At 41.1% G+C, this 16078-nt stretch overlaps 2 protein-coding genes across 3 annotated transcripts in view; one reads left to right on the top strand and one right to left on the bottom strand.

The window, feature by feature from the left end:
• ECM2 (extracellular matrix protein 2) overlaps positions 1–10545 on the bottom strand; it is a 34752-nt gene extending 24207 nt beyond the window's left edge. Inside the window, exon 1 of the mRNA XM_039216459.1 lies at positions 10504–10545. The gene's annotated coding sequence lies outside the window, so the exon portion shown is untranslated. The remainder of the gene's footprint in view (positions 1–10503) is intronic.
• The window catches only part of LOC120219629 (centromere protein P), a 235405-nt gene that overhangs the window by 181612 nt on the left and 37715 nt on the right, over positions 1–16078 (top strand). The gene's annotated exons all lie outside the window — the stretch shown is intronic.

Below are 16078 nucleotides of genomic sequence, written 5' to 3' on the forward strand. Positions count from 1 at the left end.
AAGACAGAGAAGCATATTGCCAAGCATGTATTACATAAAGGTTAAGAGATCTACTCTTCACGAAGACAAAGCAATCTCAAACGTTTATACACTGAATAAAACAGCTTCCAAATAGCGTGAAGCAATAAGTGGCACTTTAGGAGGAAGATAAATCCACAATCATCATCTACAATTTCTGCTCTCCTGTCTCAGATACTGATTTTAAAAGTAGTAGACTGTAGGTTAAAATAATGAGATACCGCAACACATTTATTAGAATGGCCAAAACCAACACCAAATGCCAGTGAAGATGTGGAGCAGCAGGTACTCACATTCATGGTTGGAGGGATACAGATAGATAAGGCTGCTTTGGAAGACCGTTTGGCAGCTTCTCAGAAACACACTCTTACCATGTGATCCAGCAATCAAGAGAGTTGGAAACATATGTCTGCACAAAATCCTGCACACAGATGTTTACAGCAAACTTGGAAGCAACCAAGATGTCTTTCAGTAGGTAGAAGGATAAACAGTAGTCCATCCCCCCAGGGAATATTATTCACCACTAAAAAGAAATGGACCATTGGACCATGAAAAGACATGGAAGAAATAAATGCACATCACTAAATGAAAGAAGCCAGTCTGAAAAGGCTACTGTAATATTCCAACTCTGTGACATTCTGGAAAAGGCAAAATTGTGGAGACAGTAAAAAGATCAGTTGCTGCCATGGATTGGTGCCATTGCCGAGGCAGGGGTGGGGGGTGCGGGGAATGAATCGATGGAGCACAGAGGATGTTTAGGGCACTGTGAATATTCTGTATAATATGATAATGATGGATACTATCATTACACACTTGTCTAAATCCATAGAACACACACCACCAAGAGTGGGCTCCAATGTGAATTCTGGACTTGGTGATAATGGTGTGTCAGTGTTTTTTGTCAGTTGTAACTTGCTATGAACCTAAATCTGATCATTGTCATGTATCAGAAAGTTAGTGCTACCACCATGCTTGGTTATGTGTTCACCCCTTAAGATCAGGAAAAAGAAAAGATGTCTGGTCTCACCACTTTCAGTCAACATTTTATTGAATATTCTAGCCAGTATAGTAATGTAAGACCAAGAAACAAAATGCATCCAGACTGTAAAAGAAACTGTTCACAAATGTCTTGTTCATGTATGTAGACAATCCCATGGTGCCTACAGAAAAGGCTACGACTGAGTTTAGCAGGGTTTCAGGATATGAGCTCAATATACAGAAATCAAGATTATTTCTACATGTTAACAGCAGAAAGAAAATAAAGTTAAAAATATAACACCATTTATAAAAGCATAAAAATATGAAGTACCTAAAGATACTTCTTTTTTTTTTAATAGTTTATTTTTGAGACTGAGCATGAATGGAGGAAGGGCAGAGAGAGAGGAAGGCACAGAATCTGAAACAGGCTCCAGGCTCTGAGCTGTCAGCACAGAACCTGATGTGGGGCACGAACCCATGAACTGCGAGATCATGACCTGAGCTGAAGTCAGACACTCAACCGACTGAGCCACCCAGGTGCCCCACCTAAAGATACTTCTGACAAAAGATGTCCAAGATTGCAGTCCTGAAAACCATGAAGTACTGCTGCAGAAAATGGAAGAACTTCATAGGGCATGTGTGCCGTGTATGGAGGTCAGATGACTCAGGTTTAAATTCTCAATTCTGTAATCTGTAGTTTGTCACAAAGCCAGTCAAAATTCTAGCAGGCTTTTTTATTTTTTTTTTAATGGCAAGGTGATTCTAAAATTTCTGTGGCAGTGTAAAGAGCCTACCCTACAATAGCCAAAGCAACTTTGGAAAAAAGAAGAACAAATCTAGAGGACTAGCACTACCTCGTTTTCAATACTTATTACAAAGATGGTGACGTAAAATAAAGATAGTATTATACTGGTGTGAAGACAGATAAGTAGTCAGTGGAACAGAATATTCAGAAATAGACCAAGCCTTCCTGGTCAGCATGAGGTGCACAGTTGTGTATCATACAAAAAATTGACCATAAATATAAGAGCAAAAAGTATAAACTTGTAGGAAAAAACATAGGAGAAAATTTTGGTGACCTTGGATTTCGCAAAGATTTCTTAAGTACAGCAATAGAAAGTATGAAATACATTTTTTAATTGGACTTCATAAAAATGGAAAGCTTTTTCTCTTCAAAAGATACTGTTAATGTGAAAAGATACTGTTAATGTGGAAAATGCCACATACTGGAAAAAATATTTGCAAAACATGTATTCAACAAAGTACTTGTATCAAGAATAAAGAAGTATTATAGTTCTGTCATGAAAAGAAAAACAACCCAATTTTTAAAAGCCCAAAGCTTTGAACACACTTCACCAAAGAAGAGACACACAAGGCAAGTAAGTCCATGAGAAGATGCTCAAAATCCTTAGTCACTGGGGAGATGCACGTTAAAAGCACAATCAGATACCAGTACATATTTGTCAGAATGGCTAAAATTAAAAAGATAAGCCACACCAAATATTGACAAGTAGGCAGAGTAACTAGAATTGTCATTCAGTGCTGTTGGAAATGTAAAACAGCATAAACATTTTTGAAAACTGTTTGGCAGTTTTTTCAAAAGTTACATGTGCACCTCCCCTTTACCCAGCCATTCTGCTGCTAGACATTTATTTCCCCAAGAGAAATGAAAACATATGTCCACACACATACTTATGTGTGAATGTTCATGGCAGCTTTCTTTGCACTAGACAGAAAGTGGAAGACATCCAAATGTTTCTCAGTGTGTTAGTGGATAAACAGATTGTAATATAGCCATACCATGGAATACTACTTAGCAACAGTGATGAATAAATCTCAAAATAAGTACATTGAATAAAAGAAGTATCACACAGAAGGATATATGCACCGTTCACACAGAAGGATATATGCACAGTTCCATTGTAGAAAACACAAACTCTTCTGTAGGAAAGCATATCAGTGGCTGCCTCGAGGTAGGGGTGTGTGGGTTACCAAGGGTCATGGGGAACTTTGGGGGATGATGGACATAGTCATTTTCTTGATTGTGGTTATCGTTTTACGGGTATACTTTACATATGTGCACTTTAATTTTCAACTCTCCTCACCATTGAAGTTGGATTGGGCTACCACCTTGATGTCAGAGTCTGGGGGTGGCTATTTGGAATCACACATCTCTGTCACATAATGTGCAAAATCCCCAGTGGTGTGAACTCCTTAGCAGTGTTGTAGGATCTCACACTTTTCCTCAGACTGAGGTGGGGTTGTATCACCGGGGACCTTGGAGACCAGGCTCTGGGCTTGACAGGTTATATCAGGAGTCAGGAAATTAAAGACTAAGCCAAACTGAGTCTGCTGCTTGTTTTTATACAGCCTACAAGCTAAGATGGCTTTTGTGTTTTTAAATTTAAAGGTTTTAAGATTTAAAAGAAGAAGAATTCATGACAGATCATATAAATTGAAATTTCAGTATTCATACCTAAAGTTTTATTGGAGCAGCCACGCTCATTTATTTGTGTATTACTTTGGGGGAGTTTTCCACTAAAGGGTGCGGTTGGGTGGTTTCAGCAGATGCTAACATTTGGCCTTCAAAATTTAAGTATTTTGCAGCACAAGCCTGCCAGCCCAGCACTGAAAGCAGTGCTTCTCAGTCTGTGGGGACTGTGGGCAGCATCTGGACTCCCTTCAGGGGCTCTCCCGACTCCCCATGTGTGTGGGGACCCAGCTGCTGCTGGAGGTCTTACAGAGCCCAGGACCACCCACTGCAACAGAGGAACCCAAGGGCCCAGCATGTCAGAAGTGTCTCGATGGAGAAGCCCCTGTTGAGAGGAACTGATAGAAAAGTTTTTAATCCATACAGACGCATGCACTTTACAGGCACATCAAATGAATTCTAACTAGGTGGTGTCTGCTAGTGATAACTTATCAGCAGACCATTTTCATACGGAGATCTCCCTCCCAAGGTTTTCTCCTGGTTCTGAGATGCTGTTTTCTTTTGCTCGGCTTCTAAGTCTCACATGTATATGCTCATGTGGCCAGAATGGAGTTTTCCTTGAGGAATGATCTCACTTCCATTCTGTATTCTGTTGTGCTCAGGTGAAGCTTTGTTTCCTCGCAGCCTTGGACGTTTATAATAATGGCACTTTGCTGTGTGCAGCTCAGACTTTCAGTGAGTCCTTGAAGGTCTCCTCCCTTTCCAGCCTTTGGGGATTTGTCATCTTCCGTGCTGAGACAGCTCTGTCAACAGGGTCTTCTTAGGTTGAGCTCCAGTCTGTTGTCCATAGGAAAGCCCAAAGAGAGATTTAAAGATACAAGCTCTAGGGGCGCCTGGGTGGCTTAGTCGGTTAAGCGTCCGACTTTCGCTTAGGTCATGATCTCGCGGTTCGTGGGTTCGAGCCCCGCGTCGGGCTCTGTGCTGACTGCCAGCTCGGAGCCTGGAGCCTGTTTCAGTCTGTGACTCCCTCTCTCTCTGACCCTCCCCTGCTCATCCTGTCTCTCTCTCTATCTCCTAGAAATTAAAAAAAAAAAAAAAGATACAAGCTCTGGGAGTACCTGACTGGTTCAGTGGGAAGAGCATGCGACTCTTGCTCTCAGGGTCATGAGTTTGAATCCCACATTGGGGTAGAGATTACTTAAATAAATAAACTTTAAAAAAAATATACAGGTCACATTCACACAGTTTTCTTTTTCCAGAGTTCATAATCTTTTTTTATCATTGGTTCTTAAAATATTTAAATTTGAGGGGTGACTGAGTGGCTCAGTCAGTTAAGCATCTGACTCTGTGCTGACAGCTCAGCCTGGATCTTGCTTCAGATTCTGTTTCTCCTTCTCTCTCTGCCCCTACCCCGCTTGCATTCTGTCTCTCTCTCTCAAAAATAAACATAAAAAAAAAATTTAATGTTTAAATTTATAAAAGTAGCATATGTGTTTTGAAAACTCAAAATGGTGTATATGTTTATAAGGCATAAAAGACACATTGCCTTGACCATAATCCATTGTTCAGTACACGGGTAGGCCCATTTTTCCTCCAAAGTTGAGAAGGTAAATATTTTAGGCTCTGAGGTCCAACCGTCTGTTGAAACTACTCCACTTTGTTCTTGTAGCCCAAAGTAGCCATAGATGATAAGTGAACAGATGGGCAAGACTGTGTAACTATGCTGTTTTGTTTTGAAAAACAGAATTTGGCCTATGAATCCCAGTTTCCCACCCTCTAGTTTAGTGGGTCTTTCATGACCCCTTCTAAACATGTAGTTTAAATATATATGGAATTATTCACTGTATCTCATGCTACAATCTATTTTCCTTTCAGTCAGTGATAAATTGTGAACATATATGTAAATATATATAAATCATCTGGTCTGTCCACTCTATTTTCATTTTACAAGTTATTTAACAATTTGGTCATGGATATTTAAGTTCTTGGCCAATTTTTTTGTTTTTACAGATATTATGCGTGTACCTTTTGGAAGTATTTTTATGTTCTTAATTTTTATTTTCAGTTTACAAATAATGTGATAATAGGGTCTCCTTTGGTTTCGAACTATATTATTCCTTGGCTTTATTTTTGAATGCAGTTTAATATAAGTCACTTTGGTCATGTTTAGTAATATATATTGAGACTGTATTATAGATATATGCAAATCTAGAATTGTTAGACCTTTCTGGTGCTTTTATCATTAGGTACTTTTATATCGCTAATAGTCCTTTTTGTCATAAGATCTACTTTGTGTGATAATATAGCTGATAGTCTTAAATTTTCAATATGCTTTCTATTTGCAGATCATGGAATTTTTTAAATACAATCTGAAAATCTTTGTCCTTTAATTGGAACATTTAGTCTATTTACATTTAACATTAACATTTGACATATTTGAGTTTAAATCTATTTTCTGACTATTTGCTTTCTGTTTGTCCTGCCTGTTCTGTTTTGTTTTTTTTTTTCCTTGCTTGCTTTTTTAAATACATGAGTTTTTATTGTTCTGTTAGTAATTTACACTTCTTACTATCCTACTCTTTGTAGGGATTACCACATGCATCTCAGCCTGTCACATCTAGTATAAACCAGAGCCTTTCTGTCCCCCTGGAGAATGTGAGGCCAGGACAGCCTCACCTTCTGTCGCCTCAGCCCAGCACAGTGCCACTCTTGTGACATTAATTCTAGGTATACATGACGTCCTCAGAAGACGATGGTGATGATTGTCATTTGGATCAGGCTCTCCCAACCTTGGCACCATTAACATTTGGGTTGGAGAATTTGTATTTGTATATTCAGTAGCATCCCTGGCCTCTGCCTAGTAGATACAGCCAGGACCTTCCCTTCGCTCATGACGAGCAGACTTGTTCTCACACTTTATGTCCTGGGGGACAGAGAGAAGCCTCCTGCCCCAGCTGAGAGCTCCTGAGTTAGAGTCACCTAAACTTTTACCCTTTTCTCTCTGCCCTTCTGTCCCACGGTTTCAGGCTTCTGTCAGGGTTCTGTTCTTTCTGATTGAAGAAGACTTTTTAGTAATTCCTTTAATGTAGGACTACTGGTGACCAATTCTTTTTGTGTGTGTATCTGAAAATACTTAGGTTTTATGTCATTTTGAAAGAATGCATTTGCTGGACATGGAATTATAGGTTGACAAGTTTTTGTTCCAGCCTTTTGAAGATCTCATTCCAACATCTTCTTGTTTCCTTAGTTTTAATTGAATATTTATCTGCCCACTTGATTATTTCTCCTTTTTTAAAAGAAAAAGGTTTATTTTTGAGAGAAAGAGTATGCCTGCGTGAGCAGGGAAGGGGCACAGAGCAGAGGATCCAGAGCAGGCTCGACACTGTCAGCACAGAGCCCATTGCGGGGCTTAAACTCACAAAGCATCAGATCATGACCTGAGCCAAAGTTGGATGCTTAACTGACTGAGCCATCCAGCCACCTCTATTTCTCTTTTAAATAACTTGTTCTTGTAGCTGCTTTTAAGATTTTCTTTTGGCTTTGGTGTTGAGCTTTTCTGCTGTATTGTACAGAGATAGGACTTTCTTATTTTTATTGCCTTTGAAATTTATAGCCCTTCTTGAATCTATGGCCTGATGTTCATCAAATTTGCAGACTTGTCAACCCTTCTCCCTACCTGGTACTTTCCTGTTTCTGTCCTGTGTGTGTTTAGAGCCACATCCGCAGGCATGACGGCCTCCTCATGGTTATCTTCAGTGCATCTGCCCTGTCTTGTCGCCTCCATCCCTGTCTATCTATGAATCGTCCTGGTTATGCTTTTAACCTGTATCCCAGTTCAGGAATTCTCTCTTCCACTTTAAATACATCCCTTGACTTCCTTGTTTCTGTTCCTGTGGGGCTTTTAGTTTTTTTCAGTTTTCAGTGAGTTCTTCTCATGGTTTCTGATTCCCTACTGAAATTTTCAGTCTTGTCTTTTACTTTTTGAACATGTCAATCACATTCTTCCTCTGTGTCTGAAGACTCCCACTTTTTGAACCCTTAACCTGTCTGTTTCTGCTGTCGGTTATTTCCCTGGGATTGTAGCTGCATTGTGCTATTTTTTTCTATGTCTGATGGCTTTTGATTGAGCACTAGATACTATATAATGAAAAATTAGGAAAATATTTTGAAGCATTGAATGATAAATTCTTATCCCAGAAGGATTTACATCTGATTCAGGCACGAGGGTTCAGTGCACTACCAGTTAGACTGCATGTTCTGAAGCTGAGCCTTGCTATGACTGCTTGTGGATCACACTGGGTCCAAAACCAGAGCTGAGGACCTCACTGGTGTCACCCTCCCTGTCATGCTGCTGCTGGCACAGCCCCATTCCTAGGGCTTTGTTTCTCTCTTGCCTCCTGAGGCTGTTTTATAGCTATACTCCATTCTCGGGGTGCCTAGGTGACTCAGTTGAATAACTGTCCGACTTCGGCTCAGGTCATGATCTTATGGTCCCGTGATTTCAAGCCCTGCGTCGGGCTCTGTGCTGACAGCCCGGAGCCTGGGGCTGCTTCGGATTCTGTGTCTCCCTCTCTCTCTGCCGCTCCCCCACTCGCACTCTGGCTCTCTCTCTTTCTCTCCCTCTCTCTCTCAAAAATAGACATCAAAAATTTTTTTAAATACAAAAATTAAGCTACACTTAATTCTCTGCTGCCTCTCTGGACCCTCCTTCTAGACCCCTTCAGAGGAAAAGTTGTTTAAAAGCTTTTTGGTTTCAGTTCTATCCCAAATATTAGTCCTGCTTTTTTCCTCTCTATTCTAATTATTCTCAACAGCTGTTGCTCTGAATTCCTTAGTCTGCCATTATCAAAACCAGGAGTTCCCTCAGATTACTTTTATTTCCTCCTAAAATAATACTCTTTCTCTAAAAGAATATTTTGAGTTTTAAAATTTTTGAAATCTTATGTCAGAAAATATCATTGTGTACTTGGAAATAGAATAATGATTTCAAAATCCTTTTCCTCCAAAACTTTATAGCTGTTGTCCATTCACTTCTTATATCTGGTGTTAATGATGAGAATCTAACCCGAATCTGACTCTCATCTCTTTGTGAGAAATCCTTTTTCCCTCTATGGAATTTTTTTTCATATTTTCAACTCCTCTTTAATATTCAGCAATTTTACTATAATGTGTAGGGTTTTTGCTTTCTTTTTTATCCTTCTTGGGATCCTTTAGTCTAACGCCATCTGTCTTTTCCACACAAGCGCTCCTTTAATGCGTCTCTGACGTGTTCTTCCCATCTGCTCCCCCAGTGCAGCCGCATTCACCTGCTTTTCATCTGCATGAGGCCTGAGAGGAGGGGGTTCTCCTCCCCAGGCCACGCGTGGACCACGCTCCCCACATAGCAGCCGCTGAGGCCTTGTCCTCTCCGCCAGCCTCAGCACGCAAACTCACGTTCAGTATGTATGTCCACTAATTACTGCAAGTCTCTTCAGACCCTCTGCTAGACATCACTGAAATGGAGCTACATTAGAACTAGTTTTTGTGATCTGCGTTACTTTTAGTAGAACAAACACGAAAAGGTCATGAAAGGAGCAAATCCCTTTGCCGATGAGCAGTTGACACTGGAGGAGTCCTTTCAGAGAGAAGGCAGCAGGGGAGGTGGTGTGATGGGCTGGGCGGGGAACTAGGGGGTGGGCATCAGGAGGGCAGGGACGTGGCTCCCGTAGAGAGCGTGGCCACTGCACTTGGTGTGCGAATTCTTGGACATTGTCCTGCATTAACAGTCATCGGTCTAGACTCCCCGTCTTGAACCTGGTGCGAGTTGAGCCTGGCCCTGGGCGGGGAGGCTCCAGGGAGGGACTCCCAGGAGGGTCTCCAGCACCCATGGCCCCTTGGCCTCCCAGAAGCACTCACTTGGCAAGGTCTTCTCTGGGCTTGCCACCCCCAGGACCCCCATCTGGACATACCTCCCTTATTCCTTCTCCTTCCTCCCAGAATTAGCTCACTTTTATCCAGAAATCTAAGTATGCACGTACAGAAATAAATTTTCAGAGCTACCTTAATTTTAACAAAATCAGGATCTAAATAGTCTCATTAAAATTTTAAATAATTTTTATGAAATGGTCTCTCGGTGCTAGTTTTATAATTGATGCCAGGGTACCTGGGTGGCTCAGTCAGTAAAGTGTCCCACTTTCAGTTCAGGCCAGGATCTCAACAGTTTGTGGGTTTGAGCCCCACGTTGGGCTCAGTGCTGACAGCTCAGAGCCTGGAGCCTGCTTCAGATTCTGTGTGTGTGTGTGTGTGTGTGTGTGTGTGTGTGTGTGTGTGTCTCTCTCTCTCTCTCTCTCTCTGCCCCTCCACCGCTCATACTCTGTTTCTCAAAATAAATAAAATTTTTTTTTAATTTATAATTGATGCCTAGGCCTTTGTTTTTTTCAGTGATTTATAAAATTTTGCATTGCATTTAATATTTTAACAAGCAACTTTGCAACTCTGTAAATATGTTTCTAGAGTTAAAATTTTATGGTATGCTAAATCACATTAGGTATTATTTTGATCAAGTAAATTTTTCTTTCCAACCCTTCCTGTTTTATCCCAACATTAAATACTGTCTGTAAATCTTGGCTAACTTATTGTTTTTCTCCGTTTAAAATTTTTCATCCACTGTCTTAAGTTTTTAAGATAAATTGAGAATTTTAAACTTCTCTACAAAGCCATGTAATGTCTGTTGTCCCTTTTAATATCACTCAACAGGCTTAAAATGAAAAACATTTTTAATTAATACTTTATGTTCTTTTAAGTTTCAAAAATTGAGAATGTAATTTGCAAACCAATTTATACTGCTATTGAGCATGTAATTCTATTTAAACTTATGAAAGTATCTTTAATCCTAATTCCGTAAAGTTCAAAATACTTAGGAAGTATTCATCCTGGAAAAAAAAACAAGCAAGCAGCATAATGCACACTTTAAACTTCTAAAATCTATTAGTAAGAGCTAATTTTCTTAAGTGTTAAACACATTTGCAACATAAAACACCCAGATATTAAGACCATTCCACATGCCTTAGTAGAAACTTAAAATTTTAAGCTTTTACCTGAAATTCTAAACTAAGTAGGCTCTGGTTGGTGTCATTAAAGTCTCCGGCTGAAAATGAAACAAAACCAGAGCTTTCTTTAAAACAAGGAGAGGAATGTTGAGAAATGCTAGCTGACTTCTTAGTAAAATCTAAAATCACTGCTTCCCTTGGGAGTAAATGCCTTTCAGAGCTTTGTGCAGAGCAGCCAAGAGAGTAACCAGGGAAGACGGTTACCAAGGGAAATATTTGTTCTCAATCACAGCAGAGGCAGAAAGCAGAGGCAGGGGGAGGGGAGCTGGAAGTGCAGTGGCGGCTCTTTAAGAAATGTGAGGTGTCCCTTTAAGTTCCCAGCAGCCTCCATGGCACCCCTTGAGCTTTACCAGACTACAGAGACGCCATTGTTGCCACGTAGAGGATGGTTCATTCCTGGGATGCCTTTAGTGGGGTTAACGCGCTGTCCCCTCTGCCTGCTCCCCCAGTCTGCAGGCAGCGATGTTAACAAAGCAAAGAGCTGTTACATATTAATGTCACTGAAATTATGTAACTTCCAGACTTGAAGCAATAAGGAGAAAATGTGCAGAGAAGCTTTGAGCCTTCTGATTATGGTTGCTCTGGCGAATTGGGTTGTCTACTTTGGCCTCCGTTTTTTTTACGTACAAATGAGCAGGTCACAGAGTGGTCAAGGTTCCAGGCTCACAATGCTGCTTATGGACACCTTGGATGAGTTACTGTTGTTTCTGATTAAAGTTTATCCTTCTGTACAACTGGGATGATAATACCTACCCTGCAAATACAGTGAATAGCCTATGTGAGGTACCCGTCACAGACTAGGTAATTAAATAATGACCCTTTTTAAATTCTCACTCTCCTACTTTAGGTGCCCAAATTTTCTGACAGAGAAGAGCTATATTTTTGTTCTTCCAAAATCTTAAAATGACTTGGATAGGTCAGATCAAGATAATTGACTAAGCACATGGGCCACCCAAATTCCAAAAAGTAAACTATATATGTGCAAAATAATTAGTACTATTAGAAGAAAGAAATGTTGAGAAATTCCTGAAAGACTAAAGGCACAGAGATTCTGACAGATATAATACCACAGCCCAAAACGTAGGGGAGAGGATAGCTCTGTGGGTGTTCCCCACAGGTTTAGAAATTTCAAATGCTGGGAATGGTGAGGTTTGTTGGAGATTGCACTTAAGAGTAGCAGGTCAGGTAACCTGACACTCCTAATGTCTCCATCATTTGTTCTGAATTATTAGGCGTCTGCCCCTAAGCTGAACCTGTGTTCTCATCCACTGCTTGGCTGGCTGGTGGAACAGGGAACCCTGATGTTCAGAATCCATGCTCACCACCAGCACAACCCAGTATAAGCACAAAATTGACCATCATCACTGATATGTTTTGGTCAGTGTTTTAACCCAGTACTCTTAGTCTTGAGCAGATCGATCAGGATTACCGAACTTTTGGGAAGATTCTACTATTAGAGATAGGACCCTCACCTTCCCTCCCCAAAATATTTACACGCAATCAGAAAAGAAAAGGGCTTTGGAGATTAAACAACAGTGGGATGCCATTACACACTTATTAGAATAGCAAAAATCCAAAACACTGACAACACCATGTGCGAGCAAGGGTGTGGCGCAACAGGTACTCTCATTCCTTGCCGGGAGGAAGAAAATGATGCGGCCATGTGGGAAGACCGTGTGAAACGAAACACACTCTTAATCTGTGATCCAGCAATCCTGCTCCTTGGTATTTACCCAGATGGTTGAAAACCTATGTCCACACAAGTGTTTACAGCAGCTTTATTCATAAGGCCAAAACTTGGAAGCAACCAAGATGCCCTTCAATAGGTGAATGAGTAAATTAACTGTGGTCCCTCCAGACAATGGGATATTTTTCAATGCTAAAAGGAAATACCCTGCCAAGCCATGAAAAAACATGAAGGAACCTTAAATGTACATTACTAGTGAAAGAAGCCAGTCTGAAAGGCCGCATACTGTACGATTCAATCAGTGGTTGCCGGGGGTTAGGGCAGAGGGAGGGATGAGTAGAGCACGGAGGATTGTGAAGTCAGGGAAGCTACCCTGTATCATCATAATGGTGGATACATGTCTATACATTTGTCCAGACCCATCAAATGTACACCAACAGGAATGAACCCCGGTGTTACCCATGGGCTTGGGCAATCAGTATGTCAGTACAGGCTTATCAGTAGTAACAAACACACCACTCTAGTGGGGGATGTTGGTAATAGGTGAGGTCACATATGAAGGGTGAATTGGGAATGTATGGAAAACCTCTGTGTACCTCCCTTTCTGTTTTGCTGTGAATCTGAAGCTTCTCTTTAAAAAAAAAAAAAAAAGTGGCCTGATTTGTTGAAGTACACTGGGGAGGGAAAAATGTTGAACGCAGTCTTCGACAGTGTTTACAACAAACAGAACCTTGACACTCTATAGCTGTTTGTGGTCCCAGCATCATTTGACTCCTTGGGATTCATTATAGAAACACATCTTTAGCTGCACATTTGTATATCCAGGAAAGTACTTGGAAACATTGTAACATAAAAGAGAAGGAATTAACCCACTTGTATATTACAGAGACCAGTAGACTGCCCTAAGCTATGCAGAGAGACAAGTAACTGATACACAGGTTAGCAAAGTCGTCCACAATGTACCAAGAGGAAAAAAGAAATGTCAAAGTAGTCCATGTGCTATATTATCTTACTTCTAATGTATACAGTGTCACACCTTTCTGTAGAACAAACAGTAAGGAATAAACAAGGCATAAATAACAGATTGTTGATAATGGTTATCTGAGTGATGCAATTGTGCAGGTGTTTTACTGTGTAATCTGTGTTTTTTAACACATTTAGCTTTTTATAACCAGATGAGGAAAAAAATAACTTTTAAAAAGAATTTAAACAATCAGAAGTAACTTAAAGTAGCAGTGTAGAGGAAAAACAGTAGTTACTGATGTCAAGTCTGACCGTATCGCAGAGACCAGGACTCTGGTTTCTTGGTTTCCTGCTCTGACATTTTGTTGCTTCATGGACTGTTACGTGAATCCCTCTGCAGAAACTATTTTAACCACATAGTACATGGAAAATCCTGGTATTCGAGGTCTCCTCCCCTATATTACTGCAGCAGTAACTGTGTCCTGAAACTTGGCCCTTATAGCTGCTCAGCAGCTTGGTGTCGGTCACTATGCAGGTGTGAGCAGGTCCCTGGCGCCCAGGCCAAAGCATGGCCAGCGTGGACTCAGCCTCCAGAACACATGTTTGAGTAAGGTCATCTTTTCAGTGTTTTTGCCCCTGGGGTGTGGAGTACCAATGCGTTAGTTTTTCTTATACGGGTGTGGTTGCTTTCCATACAACAGCTTCGCTGATGAAGCTACATGTCGGAAGGCTTAGGGAGGCCCTTCCCAGAAATGGGTGTTGCCTCCTCCAGCCATTCTGTCTCCGTCCCTGTCCCTCAAGTGTCGTCAGCCACAGCACACTGCGGTGTGACCGTTGTCCCACCTGCTGTTACCGACTCACCCCTCGGAGGGGTACATTTACGTGCAGTGCTGATGTGGGAATGTGCTGTGATGTGGTCAACAGATGCCTGGATTGTTTCCCCTTGGAGTTTTGGTGCATGTTTCTACAAAGATCCTGTGATGTTGTGTGTACTCCCACCATAAACAGAATGCCTATTTCTCTGCCACTTTATTTTTTAAATGATTTTCATATTCTGGAATAGGTAATGCAAATATATACAAAGAGCATAAATTTTTGAATTACAGCTAAAAATCAGTTCTCTGTATCAAATATTGGCAGGTCAGGTGATTCTCCTAACCTTACCATCAAGGTCTGAAAAAGTTTGATCACTATAAAAGCATTTTGAAATCACCGTTGTAGGGTTGTTGTTGTTTTTTTAATGTTTTTCTATTTATTTTTGAGAGAGAGCATGGGCATACACACACACACAGAAGCAGGGGAGGAGCAGAGAGAAGGGTCAGAGGACCTGAAGCAGGCTCCAAGTTGCATGCTGTCAGCACAGAGTCCAATGCAGGGCTCAAATTCATGAACCACAAGATATGACCTGAGCTGAAGTTGGGACACTCAACTGACTGAGCCACTTAAGTGCCCCCACCAATGAAGTTTAAAAAAAAAAAAAAGAAGAGGAAGAAGAGACCCTGGGTGCAGCAGACCCAGAGGCCCTGGGTAGCTTCCTGCCCTCGGGGAGTCTGCCAGAAATGTCAAGAAGCAAAACTATCAGTGAAATAGAAAGCACTCATACTGCAGACAAGGTCTACAATGCCAAAAGCTGGTTTTTTAAAAACAAACCTAATAAAATCGGTAGCAAGGCAGATTCAGGAACAAAGAGGGAGAGTGTAACTTCAGTGTGAGGGCTTGAAAATGCTGTCCCTGTAGATTCAGAGAGCCGTTAAAAGAACATAAGAGGAGGGTCGCCTGGGGCCTCAGTTGGTTGAGCATCCAACTCTTGATCTTGGCTCAGGTCATGATCCCAGAGTTGTGGGTTCCAGTCCCGAGTCAGACTCCACACTGAGCATGGAGCCTGCTTGGGATGCTCGCTCGCTCTCTCTCTCTCTCTCTCTCTCAAAATATATAAATAAATAAATAAGAACATAAGAGGATATTATCAACATTAGGCCAGCAATTTTAGATGATATAACAATACCTAAAAATATACAATTTAATGAAACTGTCATCAGAAGAAATAAAATCTGAATTGTCTGTAACTATTAAGGGAGTAAATTCATAGTTTCAAACCTTCCCACAAAAAATACCACAAGCCTATATTATTCATCAACAAATTTTATTGAACAATATTTTTAAAATTTAATTTAATTTTATTTTTTACAAATAGTTTATTGTCAAGTTGGTTTCCGTATAACACCCAGGGCTCATCCCCACAAGTGCCCCCCTCCGTGCCCATTCCCCCCTCCCCCCCACATCCATCAGTCCTCAGTTTTTGTCAGCATTCCAGAGTCTCTCATGGTTTTCCTCTCTCCCTCTCCCCCACCATTCCCCCCCTTCTTCTCCCCCATGGTCCTCAGTTAAGTTCCTCCTAATCCTCCTATACGTGCAAACATATGGTATTTGTCCTTCTCTGCCTGACTTATTTCACTCAGCATAACACCCTCAAGGTCCATCCATGTTGCTACACATGGCCAGATTTCATTCTTTCTCACTGCCATGTAGTATTCCATGGTATAGATAAACCACATCTTCTTGATCCATTCGTCCGTTGATGGACACTTAAGCTCTTTCCATGTTTCGGCTATTGTTGAGAGTGCTGCTGTGAGCATTGGGGTACGTATGCCCCTGTGCATCAGCACTCCTGTGTCCCTTGGGTAAATCCCTAGCAGTGCTATTGCTGGGTCATAGGGAAGTTCTATTGTTAATTTTTTGAGGAACCTCCACACTGTTTTCCAGAGGGGCTGCACCAGTGTACATTCCCACCAACAGTGTAGGAGGGTGCCCGTTTCTCCACATCCTCGCCAGCATCTAGAGTTCTCTGAGTTGCTCATTTTAGCCACTCTGACTGGCATGAGGTGGTATCTCAGTGTGGTTTTGATTTGTATT

Source organism: Hyaena hyaena, unplaced genomic scaffold (genome assembly GCF_003009895.1).
Source record: "Hyaena hyaena isolate Hyena2069 unplaced genomic scaffold, ASM300989v1 scaffold_634, whole genome shotgun sequence".
NCBI classification, from domain to species: Eukaryota; Metazoa; Chordata; class Mammalia; order Carnivora; family Hyaenidae; genus Hyaena; species Hyaena hyaena.